We start from the raw sequence: 12,181 nt of genomic DNA on the forward strand, positions 1-12,181 counted from the left end.
CACTGATACAGCTCCTAGGGCACTTGAAACTAAAGAAGAAATGAACAAATGGGACTACATCAAAATAAAAAGTTTCTGCACAGCAAAAGAAACCATCAACAAAACAACGAGAAAACCCACTGTGTGGGAAAACATATTTGCCAATGTCATATCTGATAAGGGCCATCTCCAAAATTTATAGGGAACTCATACAACTCAACAAAAGGAAGATAAACAATCCAATCAAAAATGGGCAAAGGACCAAAATAGACACCTTTCAAAAGAGGACATTCAGAAAGCCAAGAGACATATGAAAACATGCTCAAAGTCACTAATCATCCGAGAGATGCAAATCAAAACAACAATGAGGTACCATCTCACACCTGTCAGACTGGCTATCATCAACAAATCAACAAACGACAAGTGCAGGAGAGGATGTGGAGAAAAAGGAACACTTGTGCACTGCTGGTGGGAATGCAGACTGATGCAGCCACTATGGAAGAGAGTATGGAGTTTCCTTAAAAAACTGAAAATGGAACTCCCATTTGACCCTGTGATCCCACTCCTAGGAATATATCCCAAGAAACCAGAAACACCAATCAGAAAGGATATATGCACCCCTATGTTCATAGCAGCACAATTCACCATATCTAAGATCTGGAAACAGCCTAAGTGCCCATCAGTAGATGAATGGATTAGAAAACTGTGATACATCTACACGATGGAATACTATGCTGCTCTAAAAAGGAAGGAACTCTTACCATTTGCAACGTCATGGATGGAACTGGAGAGCATTATGCTAAGGGAAATAAGCCAGTCAATGAAGGAAAAATACCACATGATCTCACTCATTCATGGATAACAGAGACCATTATAAACTTTTGGACAATAATAGATACAGAGGCAGAGCTGCCTCAAACAGATTGTCAAACTGCAGCGGGAAGGCGGGGGAGGGTTGGGGGGCAGGAGGTAGGGGGGTAAGAGATCAACTAAAGGACTTGTATGCATGCATATAAGCATAACCAGTGGACATAAGACATTGGGGATAGGGGAGGTTAGGGGACTGTCTAGGGAGGGGGATAAAATGCACACATATGTACATATTTAATACCCTTTGTAATACTTTAGGAATAAATTCAAAAAAAAAAAGAAAAGAAAACGGAAGGAAATGTAGTAAGAATCTATGTACTTTTACTTCTAGAGTTTCTTACAAGTTTGTAATCATTTCAGGACACTCTAATTGCGTATTTTAAGAGTTTCACCACAATTAGAGAGTTTTCTTACAAGTATGTACTGGAACCTTCAGGATATTAACTGATTCAAACAAAAAACGCCAGAGAAATTTGGCCTCAATTGCAAATATGAGCAGTATAGTCCTCACTTACAGCCTTTCTACACAACTTTTGAGCTGTATAAACATGAATTCCTAATATTTAAAAGCAAATTCAAGTGAAAACGCTCCCTAAAGTGCGCGGAGTTGTAAATATTATCAGTTTTTTGGTCATTTCACAGCTTTCCACTGTAATGTCCGTGATTGAAAACGGCAGGAAATGTACTAAGAATCTATGTACTTTAACTTCAAGTGTTTCTCACAAGTTTTTAATCATTTCAGGACACTGTAATTATGTATTTTAAGAGTATTACCACAATTAGAGAGTATCTTACAAGTATGTACTGGAACCGTCAGGATATTAACTGATTCAAACAAAAGACGCCAGAGAAATTAGGCCTCAATTGCAAATATGAGCAGTATAGTCCTCACTTACAGCATTTCTACACAAATTTTGAGCTGTATAAACATGAATTCCTAATATTTGAAAGCAAATTCAAGTAAAACGCTCCCTAAAGTGCCCGGAGTTGTAAATACTATCAGTTTTTTGGTCATTTCCCACCTTTGCACGGGTAATGTCCGTGATTGAAAGCTGCAGGAAATGGAGTAAGAATCTATGTACTTTTACTTCAAGTGTTTCTTACAAGTTTTTAATCATTAATGGAAACTCTAATTGCGTATTTTAAGAGTTTTACAACAATTAGAGCGTTTTTTTACAAGTATTAACAGTCAGGATATTAGCTGATTCAAACAAAAGACGCCAGAGTAATTCGGCCTCAATTGTAAACTTAAGCACGATAGTCCCCACTTACAGCCTTTCTACACAAATTTTGAGCTGTATAAACATGAATTCCTAATATTTAAAAGCAAATTCAAGTGAAAAAGCTCCCTAAAGTGCCCGGAGTTGTAAATATTACCAGTTTTTTGGTCATGTCCCATCTTTCCACTGTAATGTCCGTGATTGAAAACGGCAGGAAATGTACTAAGAATCTATGCACTTTAACTTCAAGTGTTTCTTACAAGTTTTTAATCATTTCAGGATACTCTAATTACGTATTTTAAGAGTTTTACCACAATTAGAGAGTATCTTACAAGTATGTACTGGAACCGTCAGGATATTAACTGATTCAAACAAAGGACGCCAGAGAAATTCGGCCTCAATTGCAAATATGAGCAGTATAGTCCTCACTTACAACCTTTCTACACATATTTTGAGCTGTATAAACAAGAATTCCTAATATTTGACAGCAAATTCAAGTAAAACGCTCCCTAAAGTGCCCGGAATTGTAAATACTATCAGTTTTTTGGTCATTTCCCAGCTTTGCACGGGTAATGTCCGTGATTGCATGCGGCAGGAAATGGAGTAAGAATCTACGTACTTTTACTTCAAGTGTTTCTTACAAGTTTTTAATCATTTCTGGAAACTCTAATTGTGTATTTTAAGAGTTTTACCACAATTAGAGAGTTTTCTTACAAGTATGTCCTGCAACTGTCAGGATATTAACTGATTCAAACCAAAGAAGCCAGAGATATTCGGCCTCAATTGCAAATATGAGCAGTATAGTCCTCACTTACAGCCTTTCTACACAAATTTTGAGCTGTATAAACATGAATTCCTAATATTTGAAAGCAAATTGAAGTGAAAACGCTCCCTAAAGTCACCGGAGATATAAATATTATCAGTTTTTTAGTCATTTCCCAGCTTTCCACTGTAATGTCCGTGATTGAAAACGACAGGAAATGTACTAAGAATCTATGTACTTAAACTTCAAATGTTTCTTACAAGTTTTTAATCATTTCTGGAAACTCTAATTGCGTATTTTAAGAGTTTTACCACAATTAGAGAGTTTTCCTACAAGTATGTACTGGAACCGTCAGGATATTAACTGATTCAAACAAAAGACGCTAGAGTAATTCGGCCTCAGTTGTAAACATAAGCAGTATAGTCCTCACTTACAGCATTTCTACACAAATTTTGAGCTGTATAAACATGAATTCCTAATATTTGAAAGCAAATTCAAGTGAAAACGCTTCCTAAAGTTGCTGCAGTTGTAAATATTATCACTTTTCTGGTCATTGCCCAGCTTACCACTGGTAATGGCTGTGATTGAAAACGGCAGGCAATGCAGTAAGAATCCATGTAATTTTACTTCAAGAGTTTCTTACAACTTTTTATTTTTTCTGGAAACTCTAATTGCCTCTTTCAAAATTTTTTCCACAATTAGAGAGCTTTCTAACAAGTATGTACTGGAACCGTGAGGATATTAACTAATTCAAAAAAAAAGACGCCAGAGAAATTAGGACTCAATTGTGAACATAAGCAGTATAGTCCTCACTTACAGCATTTCTCCACAAATTTTGCGCTGTATGAACATGAATTCCTAATATATGAAAGAAAATTCAAGTGAAAACGCTCCCTAAAGGTGTCGGAGTTGTAAATATTATCAGTTTTCTGGTCATTTCCCAGCTTTCCACGGGTAATGTCCGTGATTGAAACCGGCAGGAAATGTAATAAGAATCTATGTTATTTTACGTCCAGTGTTTCTTACAAATTTTCAATCATTTCTGGACACTCTAATTGCGTATTTAAAGAGTTTTACCACAATTAGAGAGTTATCATACAAGTATGTACTAGAACCTTCAGGATATTAACTGATTCAAACAAAAGACACTAGAGAAATTCGGCCTCAATTGTCAACATAAGCATTATAGTCCTCACTTACAGCCTTTCTACACAAATTTTGAGCTGTATAAACAAGAATTCCTAATATTTGAAAGCAAATTCAAGTTAAAACGCTCCCTAAAATGGCCGCAGTGGTAAATATTATCAGTTTTCTTATCAATGCCCAGCTTTCCACGGGTAATGTCCTCGATTGAAAACGGCAGGAAATGCAGTAAGAATCTATGTACTTTTACTTCAACAGTTTCTTACAAGTTTTTATAATTTCTGGAAACTCTAATGGCCTCTTTTAAGAGTTTTTCCACAATTAGAGAGTTTTCTTACAAATATGTACTGGAACCGTCCGGATATTAACTGATTCAAACAAAAGAAGCCAGAGAAATGCGGCCTCAACTGCAAATATGAGCAGGATAGTCCTCACTTACAGCCTTTCTACACAAATTTTGAGCTGAATAAACATGAATTCCTAATATTTTAAAGCAAATTCAAGTGAATACACTCCCTAAAGTGCCCGGAGTTGTAAATATTGTCAGTTTTCTGGTCATTTCCCAGCATTCCACGGGTAATGTCCGTGATTGAAAACGGCAGGAAATGTAATAAGAATCTATGTACTTTTACTTCCAGTGTTTCATACAATTTTTTAATCATTTCTGGACACTTTAATTACGTATTTTATGAGTTTTACCACAATTAGAGAGTTTTCTTACAAGTACGTACTGGAACCTTCAGGATATTAACTGATTCAAACAAAAGACGCTAGAGAAATTCGGCCTCAATTGTCAACATAAGCAGTATAGTACTCACTTACAGCCTTTCTACACAAATTTTGAGCTGTATAAACATGAATTACTAATATTTGAAAGCAAATTCAAGTGGAAACGCTCCCTACAGAGGCCGCAGTTGTAAATATTATGAGTTTTCTGGTCAATGCCCAGCTTTCCACGGGTAATGTCCGTGATTGAAAATGGCAGGAAATGTAGTAGGAATCTATGTACTTTTACTGCAAGAGTTTCTTAAAAGTTTTAATTATTTCTGGAAACTCTAATTGCCACTTTAAAAAGTTTTTCCACAATTAGAGAGCTTTCTTACAAGTATGTACTGGAACCATCAGGATATTAACTGATTCAAACAAAAGACGCCAGAGAAATTCGGCCTCAGTTGTAAACATAAGCAGTATAGTCCTCACTTACAGCCTATCTACACAAATTTTGAGCTGTATAAACATGAATTCCTAATATATGAAAGCAAATTCAAGTGAAAACGCTCCCTAAAGTGGCCGTCGTTGTAAATATTACCAGTTTTCTGGTAATTCCCCAGCTTTCCATTGGTAATGTCTGTGATTAATAACGGTAGGAAATGTAGTAAGAACCTATTTACTTCTATTTCAACTGTTTCTTACAAGTTTTTAATCATTTCTGGAAACTCCTATTGCGTATTTTCAGAGTTTTACCACAATTAGAGAGTTTTCTTACAAGTATGTACTGGAACCCTCAGGATATTAACTGATTCAAACAAAAGACGCTGGAGAAATTCGGCCTCAGTTGTAAACATAAGCAGTATAGTCCTTACTTACAGCATTTTTACTGAAATTCTGAGCTGTATAAACATGAATTTTTAATATTGGAAGCAAATTCAAGGAAATACGCTCCCTAAATTGGCCGGAGTTGTAAGTATTATCAGTTTTCTGGTCATTTCCCAGCATTCCTGTGGTAATGTCCGTGATTAAAAAACGGCAGGAAATGTAGTAAGATTCTATTTAATTTTATTTCAAGTGTTTCTTACAGGTTTTTAATCATTTCTGGAAAACATAATAGCATATTTTTAGAGTTTTACCAGAATTAGAGAGTTTTCTCACAAGTATGTACTGGTACCGTCAGGATATTAACTGATTCACACAAAAGACGCGGGAGAAAGTTGGCCTCAATTCTAAACATAAGCAGTATAGCCCCACTTACAGCCGTTTACACAAATTTTCAGTTGTATAAACATGAATTCCTAATATTTGAAAGCATGTTGAAGTGAATACGCTCCCGAAAGTGGCCGGAGTTTTAAATATTATCAGTTTTCTGGTCATTCCCCAGCTTTCCACTGGTAATCTCCCTCATTGAAAACGGCAGTAAATGTAGTAAGAATCTGTTTTCTTCTATTTCAAGTGTTTCTTACAAGTTTTTAATCATTTCTGGAAAATATTATAGCGTCAAGGGAGAGATATTCTGGCTGAGGCTTAGGAGAAATAATTAAATAAATAATAATTTTATAAATAAATAAATAAATAATAAATCAATTAATTATAAATACATGCAGGTGGAACCGCTGAACACTCTCAGGGGAATCTGATATGTGGCTCTCCTGGGTCCTCTTCATCCCGTGGGGACAGCGCCCTCTGTACCCACCGTCAACCCTGGGCCCACTCCGACGGCTGGTGCTCTGGTCCTAGCTCCCGGACAAGGATTGGAAGAAGTTGTACTAGTGCAACTGAGTCTCCATGACCACCTGGGTGGAGCTCTGATAAGGCAACGCCTGGTGTCCAGGAAAATTGCCTGGGTCTCAGCACAGTAGGAAAACCCACCATGAAGTCATTTTCCCTGATCAGGTGCACAGGGCTGTCTGAATAGACTTCGCCATGAAGGAATAAAGTGAGCCCTCAACCCCTAGGATTTCCAGAGTGTACGGGACCTTGTTCCCCAGCACTCACTTCCTCTTATGCCCCCCATGACCTGAGGTAGCACTTGACCCAGTAAACCACCCCTCCTGCAGTTTCTTCTGCTCCAGAACAAACACACACACAAACACACACACACACACACGCACACAAACAAACACACAACGCGCGCACACACACACATGCCACGCGTGTGCCCGCGCACACACACAACGCACACGCACACACACACAACGCACACACACACAGTGGCAAGGACGGATATGACGCCCTCAAGTGCCCCCAGTTGTGGCCTCCCTGGGATTGGCCAACGCTAGGCTTTCCTAAGTTACCTGAGGCTACACAACGCTCAACGTCAGCAGGCGTCAGAAGGGAGACTAGAGCCACTGTCTGCGTGAGTGAAACAGTTTTGCTGTAAGCTTTTCCAAAGGCACACCCCAAGGACACATGGAGACCAGTGGAGAGCAAGCTGCTCTCTCCCAGGTCTCCAGTCAAGTGAGGTGATAGGGGCCTGTCTCAGGAATGTGGTGCCTGGTGACCAGAGTTCTAGCTTCTGTATTGTCCTGTCACTGAGGAAGTGACATAAAGTTTGCAGGGTTCCATTACCTGTATGTGTTCCTTTAAGCACACTTGCCCGGAGAGCCCTCTGGGCTTTTGACTGACACCCCCAGAAATACTCCAAGTTCTCCAACTCAGCTTTGCCCTGCCCCAGCTCCCCGTTCTTGCCACCAGGGGCCTAGCGTTCAGGAGAGCCCAGTGAGACCTGTGTTGTCTGACCGGTTTAGTGTCCTGGCAAAGCCACTGTGTCCTCCTGGGCCTTCCCAGGGACCCTGCCGACACACACGCGAGGGATGATGCAGGAAACAATCTTCGAGAGACCCGGACCGCTGCATGTGACATCACACCTGCCACACCTGTGGGCCTTGTGACCTGCGCCGGATGCTGAAACTCCGAGAGGGCCAGGTCATTAGACGGGGTGGGATGTGGCCTGGACGGCCGCTTCCAACAGGCCCGGGCTTCAGCACTGCGGTCCTGGTAGACGCACACCGCCCTGGGCCGCCTGGCCAGGTCTCCACCTGGAAGAGGGTGAAATGGAGGAAACGAAGGGGGGACCACCCAGGCCACATCCCCTCCGAGGGTCTCCCAGGACTCGGCGCGTCAGACCTGGGGCTGGCTGTGCGCCTACATGGTGGGCGGCCTCCACCTCCACTCCCCCTGGGCCCTGCCTAGGCACGTGCACATTTTTGGTCCCAACTACGTGTTTAGCCATTGGATTCTCCCCAACACAATGCTGCCATGGGGATGTGAAGTGGACTCCCTAGCGGAGCCCAGATGGAGAGGGCGCCGCCTTGCGGGCTCAACGGGACATCGCACCCCCCCCCCCGCGCCCCCCACCCACCCCACCTCCCCTTCCCCCCTCCCCCCCACCCCCCCCCCCCCGGAAGCGGCTCTCCCGAGCCTCACATCACCTGGAAGCTCAGAAGGTGGATGAGAGGCAGCTGGTGGCTCCGCACGGACAGATCTCGTCCCGGCTGGAGGGCGGGCGGGCGGGAGGGCGCAGGGTGGGGGGAGCTGAGCACCAGGTCAGCCAGGGGGCCCAGGGCTCAGCGGGCCTGGAGCCCGGGCGCCGCGGGCTCTTGAGGCTCCCGGAGGCCGGCTCCAGCGTCTATGGCCATACCACCCTGAACGCGCCCGATCTCGTCTGATCTCGGAAGCTAAGCAGGGTCGGGCCTGGTTAGTACTTGGATGGGAGACCGCCTGGGAATACCGGGTGCTGTAGGCTTTTGATGGCCATTTTTGGAGCCCGCCCCATCCGCCTTTTGGGGGTGGGTGGGGAACCTCCCATCGCCCCGCAGGGCGACTCTCAGAACTGAACCCCCAGCCCCGCCCACCCTCGTCCGCCGTCAAAACTTAGGAAATGGTGCCTCGCGCCTAACGGACAGCAGCGCTGCCTGGCAGGGGCGTGTCTCTGCCCTCCTCCCGCACCCGTGCAAGCCCCACGCGCTCTGAGCTCTGCGGGGGCAGCAGGGGACCCACACCCGGGGGATCCCATCGAACCCCCCCCACCCCCGGTGCTGCGGGCGGAGGTCGCTCCCCAACTGCTAAGGGAACCCCGCGGGCCCCACCAAAGGCCCAGGCCGCCCCTCGCTTTGTGCCATCCCTCGGGGGGCTTCGTCCTACCCGGTGGCGGTGGACACCCCCTTCCGCCTTTCAGGCAATCGCACCCCCAAAGGAAGGCGCCCTCCTGCGTCTTTTCGAAGCTCAGGAGACGGGCGGGCCAGAGACAGCTGATGGCTCTGCGAGAAGAGATCTGGTCCGGGCCGGGGCGGTGGGTGTGCGGAGTCGGGTGGCGGAGCACCAGGTCGGGGAGCGGGGAGCGGGCTCCGGGGAGCGGGCTGCGGGGACAGGGCTTTTGGATGTTTCTGTTTTCCTTGCCCAAGCTCCGCCCCGTGGCCAAGGCAGGGCCGGCCCTGAGGTCCACTCGGACGCCCGCCCGCTTCCTACCACTCTGCAGCACTCCGCCTCGCCACCCCCAAACACCCACCCTGGGCCCAGGAGAGCGGCTCGGCCACGCCCCTCCTGGCCTTGGCGGAGCTGAGGGTTTGGTGGGGGGACCCCTGGAGCTACTCTTGGATCCCCCACCCCCGGCCACCACGACCTCCACCCCCAATCAGGGAGAGGGCTCTCCCGCCTGACAGAGGGCACCCCTGGATGGGAGGGAAGTGTCTGTGCCGCTAGTGTTGGAGGCTCCAGCGGGTTGGGCTCAGTGGACAGAGCGCAGGCCTGTGGATGGAAGGGTCTCGGGTTCCATTGGGGTCAAGGGCACTACCTCCCTTTTGGGCTCCATGCCTAGTGGGGGGGGTGCATGAGGCAGCCGATCCATGATTCTCTCTCATCATTACTGCGATCTATCTATATGTACACACATATATATACACATATATACATATATATTTTAAAGAGGCTGTGGAGGACTTGTCAGGACACTTCACTGGAAGATACAGAAAACCCCTGACCAGCCACAGGCTGCCCTCGCGCTGTGGCCGCTGTCTCCTCACTGACAGAGGCACCTGGCCAGCAGCTGGGAGCTGCATGAGGACGGCACTGTGCGGAGCTGGGGCGTCAGGAGGGGACGTTCGCACATTCATGTCACTTCACTGTAGCTGCTGCCAGCAGCTCTGAGGCTTTCTCAGATAGGATCCATTGGAAGAAAACAGACGGCTGTGTGTGTTATAAAAGTTAGTGCTTTTTATTTGTTCTTAAAGTTTACTTCAAGGAGAAAGCGTGGAGGACAGCCTTCCCAGTCTCTCCAGGGCGACCTCGCCTCCCTGCCCTCCCTGCCCTGCCCCCCCTGCCCTGGCCCCACTGCCCTGCCCCCACTGCCCTGCCCCCCCTGCCCTGCCCCTCCTGCCCTGCCCCCCCTGCCCTGCCCCTCCTGCCCTCCCCTCCCCTCCCTGCCCCCCCCTGCCCTGCCCCTCCTGCCCTGGCCCCACTGCCCTGCCCCCACTGCCCTGCCCCCCCCTGCCCTGCCCCTCCTGCCCTACCCTCCCCTCCCTGCCCTCCCTGCCCTGCCCCTCCTGCCCTACCCTCCCCTGCCCTGCCCTCCCTGCCCTGCCCCCCCCGCCCTGCCCCTCCTGCCCTACCCTCCCCTGACCTGGCCCTCCCTGCCCTGCCCTCCCTGCCCTGCCCCCCCCTGCCCTGGCCCCACTGCCCTGCCCCCACAGCCCTGCCCCCCCCTGCCCTGCCCCTCCTGCTCTACCCTCCCCTGCCCTAGCCCTCCCTGCCCCTCCCTGCCCTGCCCTCCCTGCCCTCCCTCTCCGCCCCCACCCCTCTGCCCTGCCTTCTCCTGCCCTGGCCCTCCCTGCCCTGCCCTCCCTGCCCTGGCTCTCCCTGCCCTGGCCCTCCCTGCCCTGCCCTCCCTGCCCTGCCCCCCCTGCCCTGGCCCCACTGCCCTGCCCCCACGGCCCTGCCCCCCCCTGCCCTGCCCCTCCTGCCCTACCCTCCCCTGCCCTAGCCCTCCCTGCCCCTCCCTGCCCTGCCCTCCCTGCCCTGCCCTCCCTGCCCTGGCTCTCCCTGTCCTGGCCCTCCCTGCCCTGGCTCTCCCTGCCCTGGCCCTCCCTGCCCTGGCCTCCCTGCCCTCTCCCCACCGGCCTGTCTCTGCTGACAGCCCCTCCCGTGTCTCCCCGCCCGTCCTCCGGGAAAGCTCTGCCCAGGCTCCTTCTCCCCAAACAGCGAGCGCCACCCCCTTGTGAGCCACCATCGTGTTTAAGGCCCCAGCGCAGCCCCACCTGCTAGGACCTGTCAGGGGCAATATTTGAAATTGGCAAAAAAGGAAAGAAAGACAATCACATACCACAAAGGAAGACATCAGTGACTGAGAAACTGCTGGAAGGCAGGGGCTGGGAGACTCAGGCGGGGGAGGAGCCCTGGGGGGCTGCACGGAGGAGGGGCTGGTGGTGGGCATGGCCAGCAGCCACCTTGGTTCCACGGAAGCCACAGAAAGGAGCAGAGGAGCCGCCTAGTGGGGAAGCACACCCGCCCCCCCCCCCCGCCCCCCAGGGCAGCCCAGAGATGCGGAGGAGCCAGGAGCTGAGGCTGCAGGCAATGTGGCCGCAGGCTCTGCAGGCAGAGGAGCCTGCAGCAGTGGACGGGCAGGCGAGGCCCCACGTGAAGACTGGTCAGGCAGTGTTTGCCAAGTGAAGTCAGTCAGTCAGAGAAAGATAGACACCACATGCTCTCACTCATTTGTGGATAATGAACAACATAAACCGGTGAACAAAAACAGATTTAGAGCCGAAACCAGTTTGGCTCAGTGGATAGAGCGTCGGCCTGTGGACTGAAAGGTCCCAGGTTCGATTCCGGTCAAGGGCATGTACCTGGGTTGCGGCACATCCCCAGTAGGAGATGTGCAGGAGGCAGCTGATCGATGTTTCTAACTCTCTATCTCTCTCCCTTCCTCTCTGTAAAAAATCAATAAAATATATTTTTTTAAAAAAAACAGATTTAGAGACAGAAGCATCGATCAGATGCTCAAACTTCAGAGGGAAGGTAGGGAAGGGTGGGGGGGAGGGGGAGAGATCAACCAAAGGACTTGTATGCATGCATATAAGCATAAGCGATGGATGTGGACAACAGGGGGTGAGGGTGAGGGCAGATTGGGGGGATGAGAAGACATTGGGGGGATAAGGATACATTCGTAATACCTTAATCAATAAAAAGTTAAAAATTAAAAAATAATAAAATATATATATTTTATATCTATTATATATTTTATATAATAAATATATATTTTAAATTTAAGAAAGGTATTTGACCTTTTTAAATCTCAAAAACAGCAATGCAGCCCTGGCCAGTTGCTCAGTGGTTAGAGCGTTGGTGTGTGGACCGAAGGGTCAAGGGTCTGATTCCCGGTCAAGGGCACCTCCCTCGGTCTCAGGCCGACCCCTGGGGGATCGGGGAGCGTGCAGGAAGCAACCAGTCAATGCGTCTCTCTCACATGTTTTCCTCTTCCCCCCTCCTCCCCCCACCC

Source organism: Myotis nattereri (genome assembly GCF_964212035.1).
Source record: "Myotis nattereri genome assembly, chromosome: 11".
Classification (NCBI taxonomy): Eukaryota; Metazoa; Chordata; class Mammalia; order Chiroptera; family Vespertilionidae; genus Myotis; species Myotis nattereri.